The sequence below is a fragment of the Macadamia integrifolia genome, chromosome 14 (genome assembly GCF_013358625.1).
Source record: "Macadamia integrifolia cultivar HAES 741 chromosome 14, SCU_Mint_v3, whole genome shotgun sequence".
NCBI lineage: Eukaryota > Viridiplantae > Streptophyta > Magnoliopsida > Proteales > Proteaceae > Macadamia > Macadamia integrifolia.
In genome coordinates this window covers 8563289-8587262 of record NC_056570.1, presented here as the reverse complement: position 1 = coordinate 8587262, position 23974 = coordinate 8563289, and the positions used below count along the sequence as shown (strand labels likewise).

The 23974-nt window shown below is 39.5% G+C and overlaps 1 non-coding gene and 1 pseudogene across 1 annotated transcript; both read right to left on the bottom strand.

Annotated features, from left to right (window-relative positions):
* Window positions 1-392: 392 nt before the first annotated feature.
* LOC122060599 overlaps window positions 393-23974 on the bottom strand; it is a 32425-nt pseudogene continuing 8843 nt past the window's right edge.
* LOC122062223 lies at window positions 21146-21274 on the bottom strand. Its single transcript, XR_006134851.1, has one exon. It is a non-coding gene; the product is annotated as a small nucleolar RNA snoR86 (small nucleolar RNA).

Here is a 23974-nt window from a genome sequence, read left to right as displayed (position 1 = left end):
GTCATGGAACATTTTCCCCCCCAATTTTTACTTCTAGGTTTGTAATAAGGTATATATCCTTCAGAAATATGAAACAAGTTAAACTACAATGAAGTACTAAGACCGTGATGGAACTAGTGTAAGTTTAAGACAACACATAAAAAGAAATAATCAGCAGGTACTATAACAGTAGAGGTTAGAAACAGGCACTGCAAGAATTCAATTTTGTGATATTACAGTAAGGCTACTACTCAGAAGATTTAAATATGTTTGCACTTTATTTTGTCTAAATCAACAAAAAAAAAAAAAAAGGTACAGTACGCAGTAAAATAACCATGGAAAAAAACAACTGCAAGCAGAGGCAGATTTAAGCACCAAGTATATTCCTTTCTCGTTGGGTTTATATATTTTATTCATCCAAAACAAAACCACCAAGTAAGCCTTATTTAGTGTTCATTTACCTCATAATTCAGATAATCTGACAATATATGCTTCTGAAGAAGCTTCCATGGGTCTAACTCCAAGGGATACTGCAAAAGAGGACTCAAAAAGCTTAGCTAATAAGAAATGCAATAAACCTTTGATACAACATGTATGAAGCTTATTAATTAAATCAATGGTTAAGGTTCAAAATTTAAATACTCATGCCATAAAAAAATAAAGAAAGACGAAGCAATGTGACATTATGCACCTACGGTCAAAGAGTTAATGGATAACCCTGAGGCAAAAGCGACCCCTCCACAGTAAAAAGAAGTGGAAGTGTCCCCCAAGTGCAACTAGAACCATAGTCTATGCCCTATCAAGCCTAAGTCCTATTATTAGGAAAACACGTTTTTCAGAACTTGAGACTGAATTGAGGAGAGTTTAATTAGTGCGGGGATATGTACTTCGATACTGTAGATATCAACGTGCCGTAGTGCTGCCATAGCTGGCTGGAACATGTTTTATGCCTTCTTCCTCAGTGTCACACAGTAAGGTTCGAGACATGCCTTTTGATGACCCTTGTAGTTCTATGAATGAGACGAGTCTCTAGGTACATCTAAGTTATATATATATATATTGAGAGAGAGAGAGAGAGAGAGAAAGAGAGAAAGCATTATCAATCTAATTTAAAGCAATCACAACAACAACTCATCCTTATCCCACTAAATAGGGTTGGCTACATGGATTCTTGCCCTACAATCAACTCTTTTCAATGTCTCATACTTGATATAAGGCATAAGAAGGTCAGTTTAGGTCTGCCCCTAGCTCTTTTAGTTCTTTCAATCTGAATCAAATCACTCATACATACTGGAGCACCCAAAGGCCTCCGTTGAACATGGCGATGCCACCTCAAATGACTTTCTCACAGTTTATCATGTATCGGAGCTACTCCTAAATCAGCACTAATATGAACATTCCTTACTTTATCCTTCCTGATTTTAACACTCATACATCTCAACATCCTCATCTCCGCTACACTGAGTTTATCTACATGATGCTTCTTAACTGCCCACCTTTCCGCACCATACATCATAGCTGGTCATTTGACTGTCCTATAATCAACTCAAAATCATGTAATGAAGATTTGCAAACTCTTACATATATTACAACATTCTCATTGGGTTGAAGAAGAGAAACTTCAAAATCTATAATTCATGGTTCATGCCATAGTTGTCAAGGTGGCACCGCCTTGGTGTCCAGGCGGTTTTCCTGGGGCCTAGGTGATTGTCGCCTTATATTTTGGCACTTATTTATGCCAAATGTTTTTATGTTTGTTATTTCAATTACTTAAGATATTATTCATAAATAAGCAAATACCCCCCTATTTGAATCCAACAAAAAAGGTTTAAAAATCAAAATCCAAAGGATAAAAAGTCAGCCCCGTAGTCCAAGAATAAAAATTGGATTTTTGGTTGTAGGGGCGATTTTCAACTTTCAAATCATGGGGTTTTTCTCAATTCTGAAAATTTTATAAATCTTATCATGCCAAAACATTGCTAAAAATCAAAAGTTCAGTAAAATAATCTTTTATTTTGATGACCATAAGATTATTTTCATTCAGACGATTTTAACAGCATTTGTGCATTTTAAAATTAGTTTGACCAGAATATAACTTTGTTATTACAACCCAAATTTAAGTAATCTCGACTTGTTGGAAACCTGGTTTTGTGCTATACCCAATACAAAAAGTCTCATGTAAAAATAAAATCATTTGACTAGTCAAACTTATTATAAAAGAAGAGCATTTCTCTAAATGTTGAATTTTTTTTTTTTTTTTATGAATAAATAATGACTTAAAATAGAAGAAAAGGTGGGAGCGACACAACCCAACCGGGGCAAGCCCAGGGGGGGGGAAGGTGGGGACATGGTTCAAGATCTCGCTGAGATCTCATTTTTTTAACTTAGCGAGATGAGATCACAGGCGAGGTGTGAAAACGACAAGATCTCGGCGATTATCTCGCCCAAATCTCACCAAGACCTCGCCTCTCTCTAATTTTTTCAAGAAAAAACACTAGGAGCAAGAATTTTGGCGTTTTTGCTTGAGGATCTCTATTCCTACACTCATTTAAACTTAAAGAGTAGAGAATATTACCTCCTCATCCACATTTGGAGTTACTTTTCTTCTCGAACCATTTTAGATAAAAAAGAAATCATTTTAAACCCATTTTTTCATGTAAACATCATCAATACTTGTTGGTTTACATTGATTTTTTTATATGTGATACATATCACTGATCTATGGATTAATGTAGGGAAATAAATTTTTTTGTTTTTAATTATTTTATGCTTTTTATTTTTCTGTTTAAATAAATGATGCATACTGACCTTATGTTGTTATGTAGCTTATGTCATTTCAAATTTTCAATGTACGTTAATGTGACTCATCAGTCATCAATATTAATTGTTAATCAATTAAGGTATATACCGATGATGTCTTTTAAATTCTTATGATTATGATGTGTCATGTGTCGATTATGAAATGTGGATTATGGAACAGAGAATACTAGCCTAGAGTCTGAAGAGTTGGAGACTACTTACATCGGGGTACGAAGTCAAAGTACCACTTTAAATTTTATTTTTAAAAACCTGATGTTTCCATTGTGTTTAGAAGCCCTAAAATAGGGTAAATACCGAGTTTCAGGGACTACAAAGACCATATAGCCACCGAGACGACCGCGAAAAAATACATGATCTCGGCGAGATCTCTCTTTTTTGGATTAGTGAGATGGGGGGCAAGAGCGAGATCTTAAACCTTAGGCGGGGGGGAGCAAGAGCTAGTTAATAAAGGACAACCAACCCAGGAAAAGAAAAAGGAGGGGGACTAAGGAGGATACAAATCATCATGTGGATGGGAGGAAGATAGGATCAAAGAAGGGAGATCCCAGGCAACAACAATAAGCCTATTCCTTGGAGTGCTTCTAACCGACCTATGCTTGAGGGCAAGTTTGGAGCAGACATCGAAATAAATGGCATTCTAAATCTTATCATAAGAACAAGATTTCGATGTCCATCTACGCAGATTGCGCTCCATCCAAACGTGGTTGATGATGGCACAAAATGATAGCTTTCCAGCAATATCACAAATGGAGGAACCAGTAAAGGGCATGTCAACACAAATCCACTCTCTACAGAAGGGAAGGATAATTTTTCTGGAAGGCCAACAATATTTGAGGACTCTCTTCTAGATGGAGGAAAAGAAGTGATTGATATCTTCGGTGTTATTCCAGCAGAGACAACAGGAGAGGGAGACCGGAATGTGAGGGATATGGCCTTTGAACCAGATCGCCAAGGCACGGAGGGGGCAGAAGATCGTATGAGGTTCCACGCTGATGCAGAGAAGAGGCAATTAGAAGGGGTCCATAAGATCTTGTCTACCCTGCCCGTAAGGCCCGGATGGAGGGGGAAGGGCAACCCAAATATCAGTAAGGGGATGAGAGGGGGTAGAGGACCAGGCCCCATTTAAGATGATGGAGGCAACCTTGGCAGATTTGTCAATGCCCGGGGAGTAAAGAATGGATTCAATTGCTTTGGAGGTACAAACAAGAAGGGAGAATATGCCAAGCCAATAGAGGTACATCGATTGGATCACAGATCTAGCAAAAACCAAACGGCCGGCATAGGATAGGAGCTTCCCTTTCCAGACCTGAAGTCTTTTTCTCACCAAGTCAAGCATCGGGAAGCAGTGATGGGTAGTAATCCTAGAAAAGATGAGAGGCAGGCCGAGGTACTCGGCAAGCAAGAATCCAAGAGTGAATCCAATAAGCTCACGGAAGCTCACTATGACATGATCTGAGACTCCAACAAGGAAGAGGCGGGATTTAATCAGGATGCGGAGGCCAGAAAGATACTTAAAATTCTTGATAAGAGGAAATGATGGAGTAGATGGAGAGTGTCAACCTTGGAGAAGATCATGAGATCGTCAGCAAAGGCAAGGTGGGCGAGCCTAATGAACTCGCATTTGGGGATGGGGAGATGAAATGAAGGTCAGTATAAGATTGAATAGATCTAAAAAGGACTTCAAGGGCAAAGGAAAAGAATGGTGAAAGAGGCAACCTTGCCTGATACCAACATAAGAGACAAAATATCCCGTAGAGATACACCATTCAATAGGACAGAGAACTTGGGAGTGGAGATGCAAGCGTGAATCCAGTGGATCAAATTTGGAGTGAAAGACATCCAGAGCAAAACATTGGCTATGAAATCCCAACGGATGGAGTCAAAAGCTTTATGGATATCAATTTTGAGAAGAGCAGGGATGGAGTGAGATTTTCACTCGAAACCTTTGACAATTTCATGGCAGAGGATGATATTGTCAGCAATATTTCGACCGGTTGGGGCTGACCAGAGAATCCACAACAGATTGAATTCGATTGGCAAGGATCTTGGCAATGAACTTATAGAGAAGGTTGCATAGGGAGATGGGGTAGAAGTCGGCCATGACAGAAGCTCCATCGAGCTTGGGGAAGAGGTAGAGGAAGTTGTGATTAACACCTAAGATCTAAGAGGGATTGAAGAAGAAGCTTCTGATGGCTATGAAAAGATCAGATTTGACGATGTCCCAGCAGTAGGAGAAAAATTTCATGCTGAAACCACAGGGGCCAAGAGCCTTGTTGGTTTGGTGAGAGAGGATGGCCGAAAGGACTTCCTCCTCAGAGGGGATGGAATCGAGGGAAGGGATGAGGTGATCAGAATGAATTTGTTGAGATCATTGGTAAAGGGAGCAGTGTGGGAGCAGGAGGGGGTTGAAGAGGTCAGAGAAGTAAGAAGCGGCTTCTGCTTTCATCTCTTCAGTGTTGAGGAGGGTAGAGTCGTTACGGGAAGTGAGCAAAAGGATGGAGTTGGCATTGGATCTGGCTTTAAGAGATTTGTGAATGAAAGATGAGTTGGTGTCTCCAAGCTCAAGTCATTTAATTCTGGATTGTTGACAAAGAAAGCTCTCCTTTTGGGCGAGAAGAGTGGAGAGCTCCTTAGCGGCCGACTTCTCCTCCTCGGCAAGGGCAAGATTAAGGGGATCAGATTGGAGAGAAGATCGGATAGTCTGAAGATTGACCCTACAAGAGGGAACTCTAGTAGCAATGTCACGAAAGGAGGAGAAGTTCCAGTAGTTGAGTTTTTTTAATGACTTAATGTTGATTTGTGATGATTTGATGTGGCTTAATGTTGATTTTGACGAGTTGATGTGGCTTTTTCCATAGCCTGGTTTGACACATTTCAACTGACTCAACTTAATCAGGGACTCGGTGGTGATTTGTATGAATCACAAGAATCATCTAAATCAGACTCAAAGGACTCTCCTAAGAAGTAATTCAACCAGGGTCTGAATTGTTTGGGCACTGATTCACAGGATCCACTGTCTGAATCATGTGATTTCAAAACAGAGGTTATAACATAACATAAACATCACATAAAATGCTGTGACAGAAAGGAAAAACAGAAAGTTTCTGAAATATCTCCATTTACTCCAAATATTCAACAACAACAAAGCCTTATCCCAACTTAATGGGGTCGGCTACATGGATCCAAGCAAGGACAAGGAAGAGAACAGATAAAAGAGTAAATATAATTAGAATTATACAACAAATAGTCAGCAACTTGTAATTATCAAATATAGCAGAAAACAAAGGAGTAAATATCATTAGAATCAACTAAGGAAGCCTGAAGGAGTTGCCATATTACTTCATGATAAAGAACATATGAAAAGGTTTATTGGGGTTACTACCTCCATTCCCAAACAAGCAAGCAAAGAAAAGCGCACATGTGTGCCTCCAGCAACTTTAACTTGTTTGTAAGCTTCAATGATGTGCAGAAAAGCTGATTTTTGTAGATAATCCTTATTTTCATCATCAAGGTCAACTACAGGTGCTGACATCTTAGGAAGTACATATTGAGTAGACAAATGAATAGAAGTTGCTGTCGTATGAGTCAAGCTATTAGGATTGAGTTCCTCCGACCTATCTACTGATGTAGAACCAGTCGAAGGAAAATTCAGAGGAGAACTATCCAAACTTGTAACTTCCTCCTGATTTGTCCCTTGTATATCAGCAGAGGACAAATGAGACGTATCTAGAGTTTCCAACAGTCCATCATCACAGACAGCAGAATCCAGACCAGGTATCCCACTCTCGAAGTTCCCCATATCATGTGCCTCTGACTTAATAGTTGAACTGTCCTCCATTTTGGATAGTACAATACTAGAACGAGCCACTACCTCAGTAGGTCTGACTGCTTCAGTCAAATCATTTATACTAGAAGACACCACAGTAGTATCAGTCGCTGCCACTGCTTGATTTTCATTACCCCGATGACAATTCTGCAGTTGGTGGGAAAACACAAACTGTTCTCAGCATCCCAAAACTCAAAAACCCAATCAAGTCTAATTCAATTGAAACAGAGAAGTGACGTACAAACCAGGAAAAGAAAAAAATAACATGGAAAATCATCATTGCAAATGGAAAAGAACAACAGAATAAGCTGATAGTAGAGGAAAAAACCCCATACATCGGCATCACGTGATGTTGACGGTTGAGCACTTAGTAACCATGCTATCTGCGGAAAAGCACTAGAAAGGGAAAGAACATTTGACACAAATGATGACGGCTGTATACCCAGGGTATTGCTTCCAACTGTGCTTGTAATATAACCTGTGTTTAGTATTGATTCTTCATCCCCTTCAGCTTTAGGACGGGTTCCAGGAAGAAAACACATATTAGCCATCACTACTTCAGCTAGCAAGTCAGCAGAGATGCTTGATATAAGGATCTCTAAAGATCCTGCAGCTTTTTCACCTTGGGCAACCAAAGCACCAAACATAGCAAGAAGTTGCTGAACAGGTCCAGAATTTCCATTTCCGGCAGAAGCTGTTGACCCAGTCAAAGGAAGGTTATCCTGAACTGCATTTGAGTCTTTGGTTGACCTCTGAGAGACAATAGGTGTTTGTCTAACTCGTTTGGTAGATATGTCATCATCTTGTACAAGATCACTGATCTCTTGTACAGATCTTTTCTTCCCAGTCTCAATATGGAGTTCATCAAGGGATTCCATTGAGGGTTTCACTTCCTGTCAAATGTTTAACCTCATTATAAAAGCCTCCAGAAACACGTAAATGAATTTACACATGTATATATTTATGTGGAAAACCCCACTGAATAGGTGTGAAATTGAAAATATGAAACAGACAAAACTAATACCTCGATAGGATATGCCTCGCCTGCCCCATCTTCTACGGTCCCATTGAACTTACCAACTTCAAAAACAGTTTGTTCTGCCGATTCCCCAGCTTTCATTTCTCTGAGAGCACCAACTAGACGATCTCGCCACTGCAGGCATTACAACAACATAAATGATTGTTCTCTTGTATAATTTATACTACGTAGGTAACAATGATCTTTCAAAACTTTATAGAAAGCATGTCAACGAATCTATCTTCATCTCTCTGCAAAAGATATTCAGCATCTCCCTCAGAAAAAAAAAAGCCAAGAAATGAAAACTGACATGTAATACATATTCCCAAAACCAAAAATAATAATAATAAAGGAAGCCAATGCACACAAAATCTATTTTGGAATTTCCTGAACAAACCTGATACTATAAACCTGCAAAGATTTCAAAAACATATTGGGCTAGTTACACCTAAGTTAATTAAACAATCTAATTAGATAATATGTGCATGTGTGTGTACATACAGAATAAATAATAAAACACTCAGAAGTAATAGTGGAGATCATATGATCGTGGTACAGCCCCTACCACATGGGCAGAGATAAAGCAGTTGAAACAAAAATATCTTCCCCCTACATTCAGAGCTCAACTACACGACAGACTCAATACCATATGACTAGGTACAAATTCTGTGGAAGAGTATACGGAAAAGTTTGATGAACAGGTCTCATGTAAAGAAAATGAAGAGGACAACATTCGTCTAGTTTCCAAATTCAAATCAAGTTAGGATTGAATCGAGAGACCAGGAAGGAGATTAATGTGCACGACATCTATGACCAACAGGACTGCTTTCAGAAAACCTTGCGTGCAGAGGAAAATTTGAAGCTTCCCACCCCAGGGAGTATCGACAACCCCCTGCATCTACCAATCTTACAGATCAACCTTCTAGCACCCCTACAGACAAGGGTAAGACACCCATTACTAGAAGCAACAATGCAAAGTGCTACAATCGCAACCACTCTGGGAACTTTGCTGAATTTTGCCCAATACAACAGAAGGCTAATGTTGTAGATACGACAATAGAGGCAGATGACAATTGACACACCGGAGGTATATGAGCCTTATCCACCTGATGATGATAATCTGATCCATGATTATGAAGATGGTGAGGAAACCCATGGGCCACAGGTTAATTATATGCATGGTTCCATTTACTGAAACCCAAGAGGAAGATTATGAAGAAATCAATGCATTGGAGCAGAGACGTTGAAGCAATGGAAGAGGTAGAAGGCACGGTAGAGGAAGACTTCCAGGATATTCCACATGAGGCTATGGCCTTTACAGATGCCATTCTTAATGTAGACATCACTGAGTTCACAATTCCACCTCACTATGTCTGAGAACAAGCTTGAAGCTCCTAGAGTCAAAGACTTCATTTATAACATCCCTACATCACCAGAGTTCTGTTTGATATTGGTCAAGATGGCTACTCACTTATCATTCCCCCCTTGTCACTTCAAAACTCGAGGTTGAGATTTTTCAAGCCAGGGAGAGTTGATGCAGTATTCAGCCAAAAAAGAAGAGGAAGAAAAAAGAACCTGCCACTTTTCTGGACCATACAAGGCCTGCAGTTCAAGTGTGGGTCCAGTTCAGTCCTGGGGACAAGTTGGGTTTATTTTATTTGCTATTTCCTTTTTCAATTCAGGGGGTAAGGCTGCATACATTTTCCCCTTCCACACCCTGCAGTACCAGGAGCCTTGTGCACCGGGATGCTCTTTTCTTTTCTTAGTTGAGTTAGTCAAGGAAACTCCCAAGGCTGCTGGTCGATTGGGATCAGTTTCATTATCTGTTTGAGTTCTCTTCTTTAATAGTCAAGTCAATAGGACCCCTCCAAAGCACCTGTGTGTGGGGAGGCTCCTTTCCAGTTAAGATGTCCTTGTTATTATTTATGCAGTCTAGGGCACTTCCAACTCAGTCAATCGATTGGCAGGTGTTTCATTTTTTTTCAGTTTTATTTAAAGAAGTAAAAGCTGAATGCTCATAAAATAAATAAGAGCTTTCAGCTTTTCATTTCTGTTGAAATTCAGAGAACTTTTGTGTTGTGAGATGCAATAGAGCCTTGGTAGGATCCCAAAGAAGCATTGGTGAGATTCCAAGCTTGAATTTGGTGGGATGCCAGCTCAGTGAATCAGTTGAGATTCCTGATTCATATCCACTCTTCTCTTTCCCATTTCTTCTTCGCTAACAGTCAGATCAGAAAACTTCAAAGCCTGCCCACATTTAATTCTCTCTCTAGTATTCTTTAATTCTACTTGTCTGATTGATTAGTACTCTGTTAGCCTATTTTCTGATCGGTTCTTTGCTCAGATCCTGTTCTACTTATTATTCCCGAGTCCTGGTTTCAGGGTCTGCTTTAAAAATCCAGTCTTCCATCAATTTCTATGAGTCGTTCTCCAATTTTGGAAATTTTCAGCTTTTGTTCATGTTGTTGAGTTCTAATATCATATTTGCTGCTGTTATGAGACCCTTTGGTTCAGCTATCGAATTCCTGTTCTTGAACTAACCTTCTCCCAGTAGAATTCTTCAATAATTTGGAATCTGACAGTGGATTTCATTCCAATTTGGTTAAGTTTTTCACACTGATAACTCAACCTAAAGTGTAGCCAAATAAGACCCCCCTTTACTATGTTAATTGATTTCTCATGAAATCTGTTCATTCATAATCCTGTGAATGTGGAAAATTACTTGGTTTTCTAAACCTTAATTTTTAGGTGGTTAGAATCCCATTATCATTCCTTTCATGTAATAAGGGGTTATGCAGGTACACTGTCTTGCATGTTGATTTAAACAAGCATATAAAAAGGGCATACCCAGCTCAAAAGGCTCCCGCCATTGCGGGTCTACCCCTGCTTTGCAGAGAGGCTATTCACAACTTGAACCCATGACCACTAGGTTGCAATGGAGCACGTTAATATCCCAAGCATTAATATAATTCGAATGCCTCGATTGCATTTTATATTTTAATAGTCTCAGAGACAGCTCCAATCGATATTTGACATTTTGTGCCAACCTGTCAGGAATTTTAGTGTAGCTGTTTTTTTATCCAATGATAAGTGTCGCACTAAAATATTTTCTCAGAATTGTGAAAATTTTATATAAAATCAAAACCATCACCTCCAAAGGCAATACGGAGTACAACAGGTCAGTTGCAATATGAATTAACCATAAACGAGCAGTAAGTTGATCAAACAATTCTGCTGTTTGTTAATGTAGTTACTCATTGGTTGAGCAGGCCATGATCTCTGAATAAATTTACGTCGAAGTAATAAAAAATATATAAAAAATAGTGATATAATTGACATGGTGGATAAAAGTACAAAAAAATGATAGAATTGACACAGTGTACAAACTAAATCAATGGTGACAGGAAACCACTAGCATTGACAAAATAATAAGGAAAATCCACCTTGGGGGAAGGGGAAGAAAACAATGAGCAGATTACATCAGTTAGACAGTTACAAGCAAGTCAACAGAAAAGCAACATGATAGTAAGGCATTTCTCTCAAAGGGTGGGTAGAATTTCTCCGCATGCCACATGAACCAAAAAAGAGGGGGAAACAGAAATACCGGCGCAGCACCCGGATGTGTGCATTTCAAGCAGGACACAAAGGCGTTCTTCAAAGCATTATGTGCACCACAAAATCGCACTCCCTTGATAACAGAGCTCGACAGATCCAAGCCAAGTAAAACTGGTAAAATACGCCCATAAAATGCAGGTCTTTTCTTTGCAATTGCTGAAAGACTGGACAAGCATCAAACCAAGCACAAAAAAAATAACAAATTGAGGAACAATGTCAAAACCCTAAGAACAACTAAAATTGATTTGAGAAAGTAAATGCACATATTAAAATGCAATCAAATAACCACACAACTTCATTAATTTAGAAGATCCGGGAAAGGGAATCAAGAAATTGAAGAAGCAGCTCATTTGGTTGGGGCGGGGGAATCCTGCGGTGTGATGTAGGCCAATGGATCGACCCAAACCCGTTTGAGAGCCTGGACCAAGAACCAGATCAAAGTTTACCTCTCTTTCCTTTCTGTTCAAATTTGTACAGCCAATCTGGGCCCCTCCTTGGACAGTTGGCGTAGATATGGAGGATAGGGAGTTGGTGCAATTTAGTCTACTATTCAGTTACTTTATTTGTTTTCCTGAATTAGTATTCCTTCTTACTAGTTCATTCTTTACTTGCCCCCAAGTCTTTGGGTTAGATTAGGAAGTTTAGTATTCCTTCTTTACTTGTCCAGTTGTCCCCCAAGTCTTTGGGTTATATTAGGAAGTTTATTATTCTCAAATTAGTAGGTTATTTTCTTAGGAATCTTTAGTTATTTCTTTCCTTCGTTATTGGACTGTAATTAGGAGTCCTTTTCTTTTAGCTTATATTTGAAAGGCCAAGGGCCACACAATTGATTATTGAAGTATGAATTGCGTTTGAGAAACGCCTGCGTGGCTACCTTCCTCCCCCCCTCCTCTTTTTTTTCTAACCAACCTCTCCCTTCCTTCTTCTTTATCTGGTTCTCTCCCAACCTCCGTTTCTGCAAATTCTACCATGCGTGGCTGTGTGCTCTCCTCCCCCCCCCCCGGTGCAATCACTCTCCCTGCCCCCTTCTTCCCTGCAATCTCCCTATCTCCTCTCTCTTCTCCTGTTTTTCTCTCTTCGGTAAGTTCTTTGCTGAAACCCCTTGCTGGTCCCCCCCACCTCTTTTCTTCTTCCCTGCAATTCATCTTCCCCTTCATCTCTTTCTTCCTTCTTTCTTTATTGTTGCTGCTGAAACCCTGTTCTGGGTGATACTACCAGGTTCAGGAGAAGGCCCCACTGAATCATCAGCCATAGTCGATTAGCTTTGAGGCCCTGGTCGTAGGTTCCTTCCCCTTGGGAGAAATAACTCCCCAAGCCCCAGCTCCAAAGCCTTCCTCCAACCTGAAATAGAAACCAAGTTTCAGGCCTTATATTCTGGCTTTCTTCCCCATCCCTGTTCCTGGGCGTCACTAACAAGTTCAGGTAAGCTTCCTCAGTTCATCAACAGAGGCCAATTGGACCTGAAATTGGAATCATTGATTCCTTTTCCTGTAGTGATTCATACCCTATGTTCCGCTTCCCCAGTTCCTTCTATCCAGCGAGCAATAAATCTGCAAACAGGTTCAGTTCTGAGTTTTTTTTTTTGCCTGACCCAGTCACAGAAATTAAAGCTATTTCCTCCTTTGACCTTAGGGCCTGCAACGGATCATACACGAGGTGTTCGAAGTTGCGAATATACGCCTGAGATTTCAGACCCAACCGATAGATATTGAAGGAGTTCTCTCCTTTTATTAAGTCAGATGAAGCTTTAGAACTGTTTTCTCTCCAATTTCTTCTGTTGTTTCACTTCATCAAATCTATTGCTGTTAAGAGTAGTCATTTTGGGCTTGTTTATGCTGTTACCTTGCTGCCCTGCTGCAGCACCATCATGAATTTACTTCACAACAATGAATCCACATGCTTTTGTGCTTTATACATATTTTCTTCAGTCACCAAAATGAATGTTTATCTTTTTCTTCTTTGCTTTTTTTATTTTCCCCTTTTGGACCCAAAAGAATGGCTAACATTTGTAAAGTGAATTATCGCTGAAATGCAATGTTTAATAAATAAAGTATAACTTCAAAAATGTTAATACTTAATAATGAAACTAGTCAAAAACTCAAGACAGATTATCCAGGGCAATTTTCTTGATTACCAGACTAATATTTGCCAAGAGAAAGTACAAAAGATTGTAAATACCTGTTAATAAGCACAATTACAATAGCATTACTGAGAGATTTCACTGTGGGGAAACGAAGCTGACCAAGCAGCAATCCCAGGCCTTGACTGGCTTCAATTGATAGGTCTCCAATGTTAAGCATGGGATGACCACCACGGATCCAGGACATATTGAACCCTATCACATTTCCTACAAAACCAGCAACATTGTAATTATAAATAAAATGTTAACAAGCAATATTAAGAAAAGCAGCCATCAAATATCGTCATATTTCAAGCATGTAGCAAAATTACCTTCATAAGCTTGATAAGGAGGTGGCTCTGAAGGACCATCAGGATCTGGCGTATAAAGAAGTATCATAGCTTCAACAAACTTCACAGCTAGCAGTCTGATCCCATCGTTTCCAGTCTTGTAGGCATGTCCACAACAATGAGTTAGACCAAAGAAGCACTATAAGAAAGCAGGCAAAGTTGTCAAGGTATCATCTAGGCACTGTCTAGTTAACAAGGCAGTTTTCAAGATACTAGGAGACCGGCTGCCAAGTTGTCTATGCACCCAGACTTGAAATCCAGCGGGGGGGATTTTATTGTTTTCCCACAGGGGGGGGCGAATTTCCAGTGGTTTTATGAAAAAAAAATGAAATATGTGAGAAAATGTGTCTGCCAATCCCAGAGAATAAAAAATAAGAAGAGGAAGCCGCAGCAGCAACAGCAATCGCCATCGCTGCCACTGCTGGGGAATAAGATAATGAAGAAGAAGCGGCAGCAGCACTGCCAGTATCACCGGCAGAGAAGAAGTAGCAGCAACAGCACTCACCATCACTGCTGCTGCCAGAGAAGAAGAAAAAGAAGAAACCATAGGAGTAGCAGCAACTGTCGTCACCACCACTGCCGGATAAGATGATGATGATGATGAAGCGGCAGCAACAACCTCTGTCAATGCAAAAGAGGAAGAAGAACATGCTACAAAGAGAGGTTGATGCCCTTATTTCTTTATTTTGAATGTTATTACATGTTTTAGTTACGCTGGATTAGGATCTATAAGTCCAGTCCTGTTTTGATTCAGTTTCCTAGCCACTTTGGGTTACCTAATTAGTTAAGGATTGGGTTAGACTTTTCAGTGTTTGAGTCTATTTTCGAGTCTTCTACATGAATTTGTATGGCCAGCACTGTACACAAATTTTTATTAATGAAAATTTTATCTTTGTTGTCTTCTCCATTGAAGAAATCCCTTGTGTTTGATCCATGGTTTAAGAACTCAAGCGATACCGTCGAAATTTCCCACATTTTGACAGTATCCCATGACTCTGATACCATATAGGCTGACAGTTTTAAAAGTCACTAGTTTCAACAGGTTTTGACTGAAATTCCCACATTTCGGCCGAAATGCAAAAAAATTCGAGTGGACCATTGGGTTCGACCTTTGTGTGGAACCAACCTTTATAAAACATGCTTAAATGGGAAATCTAGTGTTCTCATTTCAAAATTTCGACCCAGTACCCATAATTTCTTCTCTATGAAGTGGGAACTTGGGAAAACACTCAAGATTCCCCCCCACCTTGTGCCCAAAAAACTTCAATCTAAGCTTGGATCTTGCAAAATCTACCCAAGGAAAGGAGCTTGGACCACTTTTGAGTGGGAAAGTTGGGAAATCACTTTTGACTGTTCGAGTGTTGAGACTTGAGAAAGAACTCACAATTATGTAGTATTATTATTTATTTTAGATCCTTTGCCATATGCTTTATTTGTTTTAAACTTTTATTCATGTATTTCACAATTATGTACTTATGTAGATTGCAGACTACATATGATGTAGACTATGTACTTATGTAGTATAGTTTCAGTCAATGATTCAACGAACATTAACAAACTTTGGTTCACAACACAAGTATGACTTTCGGTGTTTTTTCCATGAAACTAATTATGTGAATGTGTTAGAAAGGGCTAAAGTGGGACGTACTAAAAAAATCAGGCCAAAAAAACACATTTTGGTCGAAACCAAATTTTCCACCCAACTGGGGAAAATTCCCAAGTTTCCTCGAAATTTCCCAGTATTCGACCGAAATCTTGGTCTCCCCAAGGGTCGAAACCCGATACCTTGAACCTTGGTTTATAGAAGAATACAAGGGCATACTGGATCAATGTATCCGACTCCATTTAGTTGGGATAAGGTTATGGTTGTTGTCGTTGTACAAGAATACAAGGGTAAATGGGAATGGTTGAAGTTTATAATGTGTTGAAGGGAACATCATCAGGTTTTCAGTCTGGGTGCCTTGGCACATAAGGTGAATACTTCAATCAAGGAACCCCTTGTGTGTGATCAATGTTTAGATTGTCATTTGATCCAATCGAACCACCTTGCGTTGTGAAGCCTAGATGTTTAATTTTTGTTTCTTCTTGCTCTTCCATCTTCTTTCCTTCCATTAAACAAGTACTGTTCTACTTTTTTCTGAATTCTTCCATTCAAGTGTTGGTCGATTGCTCAGTTTATTCATTCTCAGTTGCTGATTTGATGGTGAATTAATAATCTATTTGAGTTTTGGTTTCAGAATGTAACAATCGATTCTGTATTAAATCAATTGCTGTTCTCAATTTCAGATTCTAATGGTTTTTTACAGTAATCCTATTTTTTACTAGGATTGCTTGGTTTTGATAGATTTGTGATGCTGGTTTCAAATCTGTTTAATGATTCTTTCAATTGGATTTTTTCTCTATCTGAATCAGTAATCAATTTCAGATTCTGATCTTTGATTGGTTAAATCCTAATTCAACTAGGATTCATACGCTACATTTTTTTTGCGTTAATTCTGATTAGGGCAATCCAGCCATTAGGATTCATTCAACTTTTGAGAAATTGTTCTTTACATTGAAAGGAGAACTCGATTCAATTTTTATGCAGATCAGACCTGCTGATTTGCCCTTCTGTGAAATCTCTGTTCTGTCCTTTTGCTTACAGTTCATCTGGAGTTACAATCGAGACACCTATTCTGTTATGCCGTTGCTTTTGATTATTATGGCATATACTGATAATCGATTGGTCATTATTGTCCTAAATTCTGATTTCTGAGTACCATGGTTAAATTACTGTTTTACCCTTGTCCTAGTATTACTAGGATTCAGGAGTCATACTATGAAATTATGGGAGAAGTTAATTGAAGTCCACACAAGAAGAGAAACCAAGATCTCAGATAACCAATTTGGATTCATGCCAGGTATATCCACGACAGAGGTAATCTACTTACTAAGGAGGCTCATGGAAAGTTATAAAACCCACAAGAAGGACCTCATATGGCCTTTATTGACCTAGAAAAAGCATATGATAGAGTTCCTACAGATTTAATTCGGCATGTCCTAGTACATAGAGAAGTGTCGAGTAAAAATGTGGATATAATTCGGGACATGTACGAGGATATGGTGAATAGTGTGAGATCTGTGGGAGGACAGGGCAAGGAGTTCCCCATTACGATTGGGTTACATAAAGGATCAGCCTTAAGCCCCTATTTGTTTTGCACTTCTCATGGATGAGTTAACCAAGAGAATTTTAGACGAGATCCCTTGGTCTATGATCTTCATGGACAACATAGTCTTATTGGATGAAACTAAAGCAAGGATTAACACTAAGTTGGAGATATGAAGATCAACCCTAGAAACAAGAGGATTTAAGATTAGTAGATCAAAGACGTAGTATATGATATATAATTTTAGGCACTTTCTAACAGATAATGAAATTGTGACAATTGAAGAGAGAGAGATTCCACAAAGTGACTATTTTAGATATCTGGGGTCAATCATAAATAAAGAAGGTGACATAGATGATAACGTTTCACAGAGAATCAAAGTGGGATGGATGAAGTGGAGAGGTGTGTCAGGAGTGGTGTGATAGGCACATCCCTTTGAAGCTCGAAGGAAAATTCTATAGAACCGTTGGGTGACCAGCCATAATGTATGGGGCGGAATGTTTGGCAGTTAAAAAGTGTCATATAGAGAAGCTACCCGATGAGGATGTTAAAATGGATGTGTGGCAAAACAAGGAAGGATAGAATAAGGAATTATATTAGAACTAATTTGGGAATTGCCCCAATCAACAAGCTCCGTGAAAGTCGTTTGAGGTGGTATGGACATGTTCAAAGGAGACCTGAGAATGCCCCAGTAAGGAGGAGTGATTTGATTCAGATTGATGGAGCTAAAAGAGCTAAGGGCAGGCCTAAAATGACAATAGGCGAAGTGGTGAGGAATGACATGCATAGTCTCGGTCTGGTCCCAAGTATGAACTTGGATAGAACCTACTAGAAGGCAAGGATCCATGTAGCCGACCCATTTAGCTGAGTTTCTGCTACCCTCTTGGGATGAACCTCTTTCCTCTTACTCTCTTCTTTCTTCTTCTTTCTTTTCTTATCTTTTCTTTTTTTTCTTTTCATTCCTCCCTTCTCCCAATTCTATTTGGACTTGTAAGAGGTAAACCCCATTAAGTTGGGATAAGGCTGAGTTTGTTGTTGTTGTCTAGTACTACTTGGATTACCCCATACTTGTTGATTTGTTTAATTTCATTTCTCTTATATCTGGATTTTATTCTCTGAAACGATCTTGTTTTGGTACTATTTTGATTCTTCAAATTCAGTACTACATCAGGGATTTACCTCTTACAAGCTTGTTGGACCTTCGATGAACTTCACTGAGTTGTGTAGGTGAAGGTGAGGAGAGTGACTCTAGTTGGAAAGGCGAGGGCAAGGAGAAGGGCTGTAGTTGCAGAGGCAAATGTAGGGTTTGGGATTTTAGGTCCGGGGATGGGGAAAGGAAAAAGACTTAACAAAAAGTACATGGCATTTACTATATGAATAAGATATGATAGGCTGTATGAGGGTACAAACAAAACCATATATCCCCAAAGAAAATCATTATAATAGAATCATTGAATTAAGGTACTTCTCCCAACATTTCAAAGGGACGCCTAGGCAACAATACAACAATGTGCTTGGCCATCGCATTGCCTCACCTTGGCACTATGATAACTATGCAAGCAAGTTAGTCTCCTAATCAGAAAGCTTACCTGAAACGCCATTGGGTATACAATGTCCTTAAACTTTAGCATAGAGTCCCATGATAATTCAAGCGAACTATCCAATTCACTGGAGCATAACCCCTGAAATATCACATCAAAAGAACTTCAGGTGAATATTTATTCACAAGATTTGGAAGAGAAGAAAGGACAGAGAATTCTTCTGATTCCACTATCTTGAACAATGCAAACAGAAGCAAGAGGCAACTCAGTGACTAAAACCTCACCACCACACAAAGACAAGAGGACACACAAGTATGCAAACATGCAAAAACACGCCCACATGCAAGTTGGACACAGACACAAACATGTGCTTGTATTCTCAATTCCAATAACATGCATCCACAAGAATACAAGCAAGAGGCAACTCACCCAGCAGGCCAGCACACAACAGAAGTATGCAAATGTGCACATAGATGCACCCAGATGCAAGTGTGTGAACACGTGCACTCACGCACTAAAGCATAAACGTGTTCCTATTGTCAATTCTTGATACATACACGAGCAGTTGCATAGTTTCACATTACACCATATTTGTCATGGTGCATAGGCAAACCAAGGCATTGGAGGGCTGCCTAAGCCCTTAGGCAACAAGTCGCACACCTTAAGGTGAACAAGGCACCTAAAGCGACCAAGTATTATTTTTTTTTATTTTTCCTCTTTTCTAACACAATTTTGTATGCTACATATACCTTGTATCATAAAAAATCAACATTAAGACACATCAAGTCATCAAAAATCAATATTAAGCCACATTAAATCATCAAAAATCAACATTAAGTCGCATTAAGTCACAAAAAATCAACATTTAGAGAAATGCTCTTGTTCAATAATAAGTTTGGCTGGTCAAATGATTTTATTTTTTCATTAGACTTTTTGTATTAAGTTTTTCACAAAACCAGCTTTCCAACAAGTCTAAGATTACTTAAATATGAGTTGTAATGACAAGTTTATGTTTCGTTCAAACTTATTTTAAAGTGCTTGAGTGCTGTTAAAATCGTTTGAATGAAAATAATTTTATGGACATCAAAATATACGATTATTTTACTGGAATTCTGGTTTTTAGCAATTTTTTTTTTCCCAAAAAAACAAAATAATAATAATTCATTACCAAAGGGAGAGAAGAATATAAAAGGGGAAAGAGGGGAGAGGCCAATAAGCCAAATTAAGAAACCAAAATGGAACAACCTAGCTTACAGGCCTTGCACAACAACACAAAGGACAAGCACAAAAGCAAAAGTCCTATCAAGGGTGGGGGGAAATAATGGAGGTGGGAAGGCCCCAAGAGACAGCAACAAGCATGTTCTTTAGGGAGTCAACGACAATACGGTGGGGGAGGGATCCGAGCTTGGAGCAAACAATGAAGTAGATGGATTTCCAATTCATGTCGAAGGAGCAGCAAAGGTCACGTCCATCCAGATCCATTCCCTCGCAAGCGGGAGGATGGTTCTTCTGGAAGGCCAACAATTACTAAGAACCATCTTCCAAACAGAGGAGGAAAAGGGGCAGGAGAAAAAACATCTTCAGAGCCATTCCAATAGAGATAACAAGAAGAAGGTACTTGAATGTCCCAGTGGAGAAGGAAAGACTACGTAGGAAGGCAGTTAGAGATAGCCCACTAGGCAGTGAAGTTGTAGCAAGGAATGTAGCCCTTGAACCAGATAATGTTTCTCCAAGGAGCCAAGCGCCAGGAGCCAAGGGCCCTTTGGATCTAATGAAGTCCCAACCAGAAGCTGAGCTGAAAGAGCCCAAGGAAGAAGGAAGCCAAACAATCTTGTCATCTCTTCCCCGATGCCGGGAGGATGGGGGAAGAGATGACCAACGGTCCACAAGGGGGTGGAAGGGACGGAATCCGATTTACTCAACCCAAAGGAGTAGATTGTCCTAAGGGAGATCAAGGAATGAAGGATGCCAGAGGAATGGAGTGGTCAAGCCAGAGGGAGGTCGAAGAGCCATTGCCAATGAGGCAGGGAATGGCATTAAGGGCCAAAGGTCGAAGACTAAGGATTTTTCTCCAAATCCAAGAGGCATCCTTAGGGATGGGGCAGACCAAAGGAAATCATTCTCAAAGGGATAAGAGAAGACCCAAGAAACCCAAATACTATTGTGCTTAGAGGCAATTTTCCAAATGGCCTTGAGGATCCCGACTGAATTGGCTTCTTTAACTCAACCCTAAACCTCCTTCAGATTGGGGAAGGCAGATCATGGCCCAGCTAACGGGGTGATGGAATTTGGATGAGTCAGCTCTTTTCCAGAGGAAAGGAAAGAAAAGGTTTTCCATAGACTTGATGGAAGAGGCAGGAAGGGAAAAAATGCCAAACCAATAGAGGTGCAGCACAGATCTGATCAAAGTTAAGCGACCCCCTCATAGGAAAGGAGTTTACCTTTCCAAAGCTGAAATATTTTCCTTAATAGATCGAGCATGGGGGAACAGTGATGGGCTGTGAGCCTGGAGGAAATGAGATGGAGATCCAAATATTTGACGGGGAGGGATCCAAGGGTGAATCCAGTAAGGCCGAGGAGGTGAGCTTGAACAGCATCAAAGACTCCGGAGAGAAAGAGGTTAGATTTGAGGAGGTTGATACGGAGGCCCAAGAGATAATACAAGTGCAAGGATTGGAGCACAGATCTGATCAAAGTTAATCGACCCCCAAGGAGTGAAAAAGTGGGGAAGAATTTTGCGGCTTGCTCAAGGCCATAATCAAAACAGATTTGAAAGGCATGGAGAATCGCAACTTCTAGTCAATATCATCAACCTTCAATGCAAAGATCACGTCATCTTATACTTTTGACACCCTTGCTTTGCAAAGATCGCTTAGCAATATTTTAGCATGATAAGATTTATAAAATTTTCAGAATTGAGAAAACCCTCAGGCATTTGAATGTTGAAAATCACCCCTACAACCAAAAATCCGGTTTTTGCTCTTGGACTAGGGGGTTTAACTTTTTATCCTTTTGGCATTTGATTTTTAAACTATTTTTAGTGAATTCAAATAAAGGGTATTTGCTTATTTATGAATTATATCTTAAGTAAATGAAACTTAAATGATGTTTGGCACAAATAAGTGTCAAACCATAAGGCGACATGCAGTGCAATAAGGCGACAGTCGCCTATGCCCCAGGCAAACTGCCTGGACGCCATGACAGCGCCTTGCAAGCCTAGATAACTATGCACTACACCCACCCACAAGTACAAGTTTAGAAAATTTAGACATAGCAAGTTCATTACTAATGACCCAGAAAGAGACAGCTTAACAGCTAAACCATCACTAGCAATGGCCCAACGAAATTGTAGGACACCAAGCAAACATACACAGGCAGGTAGATATACCTGAATGCGCACAAGAATCACACGCATTCATGCACATGCCCCCATGTCTGTGTTTTTTTAATTCCTAGGACCCACAAACACGATTCACAAGTACATCATACATACTCTAAAATCTACATAGAAAAAGGTTTATCAGTAAGAACCAGAAAGCCAAAGCGAAGAAAAAAAAAAGGCAATTTCTTTTATAAACCATGATTTCAATGTAGCAAAGAATAATAGCTCACTCATGAGAAGAGAATTAAAAGAAAAGCCTCCAACAATACAGATTACCTACAATTATATTCCAGCTTTCACAAGACAAATGTATATATGACTAATTGTTTGCGTTTGCAGAATCAAGATAAACATATAGGAGTTTTATCCTAATAGAAGTTGCAGATGAGCATTGAACTACTTTCGGGGGGCATACAGAATACAAAATTCAAATATAACAGTCCAATGCAATGAACCAGAATATGCAGATAGCCTACCTGAATCGCAACCTTTTCAAGAGTTCTACAAAATAAATCAGTCCCGCTAGTGATGGCCTGTCTAGCAACAGCTGGTGCATCATCTTTCAGAAAAGCAATTAAAACAGGAACCATTTCAGGTAAGAATTCCATATGCTCCATTCCCAATTGATCAATCATCCTACATCAAGCGAAATGTCATAATCAGAAAATTTCAATGCCATTGGCCAATAGTATGAAAATGTAATTATATTTATGTATTATTCGCTACAATTTCCGATTTTGTACTTCATATAGCTCCAGTGAAAATTACCTTCAGGCAAATGAACTTTGCACCACCTGTTAGGAAGGGGAACTTGCGCTACCCACTGGAATTGTGCCACGTGGGCAAGTGATGTGGCTATTCCGACCATTTGATAGAGAGGGCATGATCTGGATTACCCAAAAGTCGCATGTCAAAGCCTAATTAAATCAAATACCCTCTGTGTACTGGCATGCCTCCCCATGTAAATGCATGCACCGCCTACTGGTACTCTGACTACTACTGTGCACTCTACCATAGTCCTAATTTTTTAAAGCTCTATTTTGCCACTTCGCAAATTCCATTTGGGCTGAAATTTGAAATTTGAGCAGGGGACCTTAAGGTCTACCGGACAACAAATTTTGGCCCCAATTGAGCTGCCATGTGGCAGGTATTTTGGCAGTAGAGGAAGCCCTTTCTAGGTGGGCTGCCCAGGAAACCAAAGCTCAAAAAAAATGCAATGAGATAACATTTTTTGTGAAATGTGGGTTAGTTCTTTCAATAGTCTATTATTTTTAGTTAACCCCTTTTTTTCTATTTCTATTAGTAATTACTAATTATGACTTATAATCCCTCCATCCCGCAAAAAGAAGTCTTCACATTTTGTGTTGTCCCAAAATCTTTGTCTTCTCTAAAATTAGATAATAAACTTTTATTAACGCTATTATTTGACCCCTTGCATTTACTAGCAAAGCTCTTATGCAGATTCGCACCCATGGACCGATCCATACCCATATGGGTTTCCAGACGGAGTCACGGAGATGAGCCTGATCCATATTTGATTATTTGGTCTAGTAGGATTTTAGGAAATCTTATTTATTTGGGAATAATATGTAATCTTTTATTTCAAATAGGATACTTAGGAAATATTAGTTTCTTAATTTATTAGTTTTCTTAGATTGAGTTAGTTTCTTATTTAGAGTTGGTTTCTAGTTTTAGTAGTTTTATTTCCTTTAAATACATGTGTAACCAACAACTAAAGACAGATTGAAGCAAAGGTGAATTCAGTTGAGTGTTTGTGAAGTCTGTGGGCGTGTGTGCAATTCTCCTCCCCCCCCCCTTTTTCTTTGTGTGATTTCTCCCTCTCCCTTGCAACTCTGAGACCCATCTCAAGAATTTCTTCACTACCCCTACCCGCCCTCCATCAACTTGGTATCAAAGACAAATGATCCTTCCTTCATTCTCTTTTCCCTTCCCATCTTCTCCCCATTCTCTATTCTTGTTTCTGCCGAGACTGAGAACAGCAATTAAAAAAAAAAAAAATTCGCAACAGCAACAGTCCACTTCTCGACCCTTCTGTATCCCCTCCCTTTTGCTTCCATCGAGATGCCCCTCCCTGTTCTCAGGTTCCGCCAGCCGGCGAACAAAAAAAAAAAGCAATAAGAGAGTCGAGAGAGAAGACCGAACCAGAAAAAAAAAAAA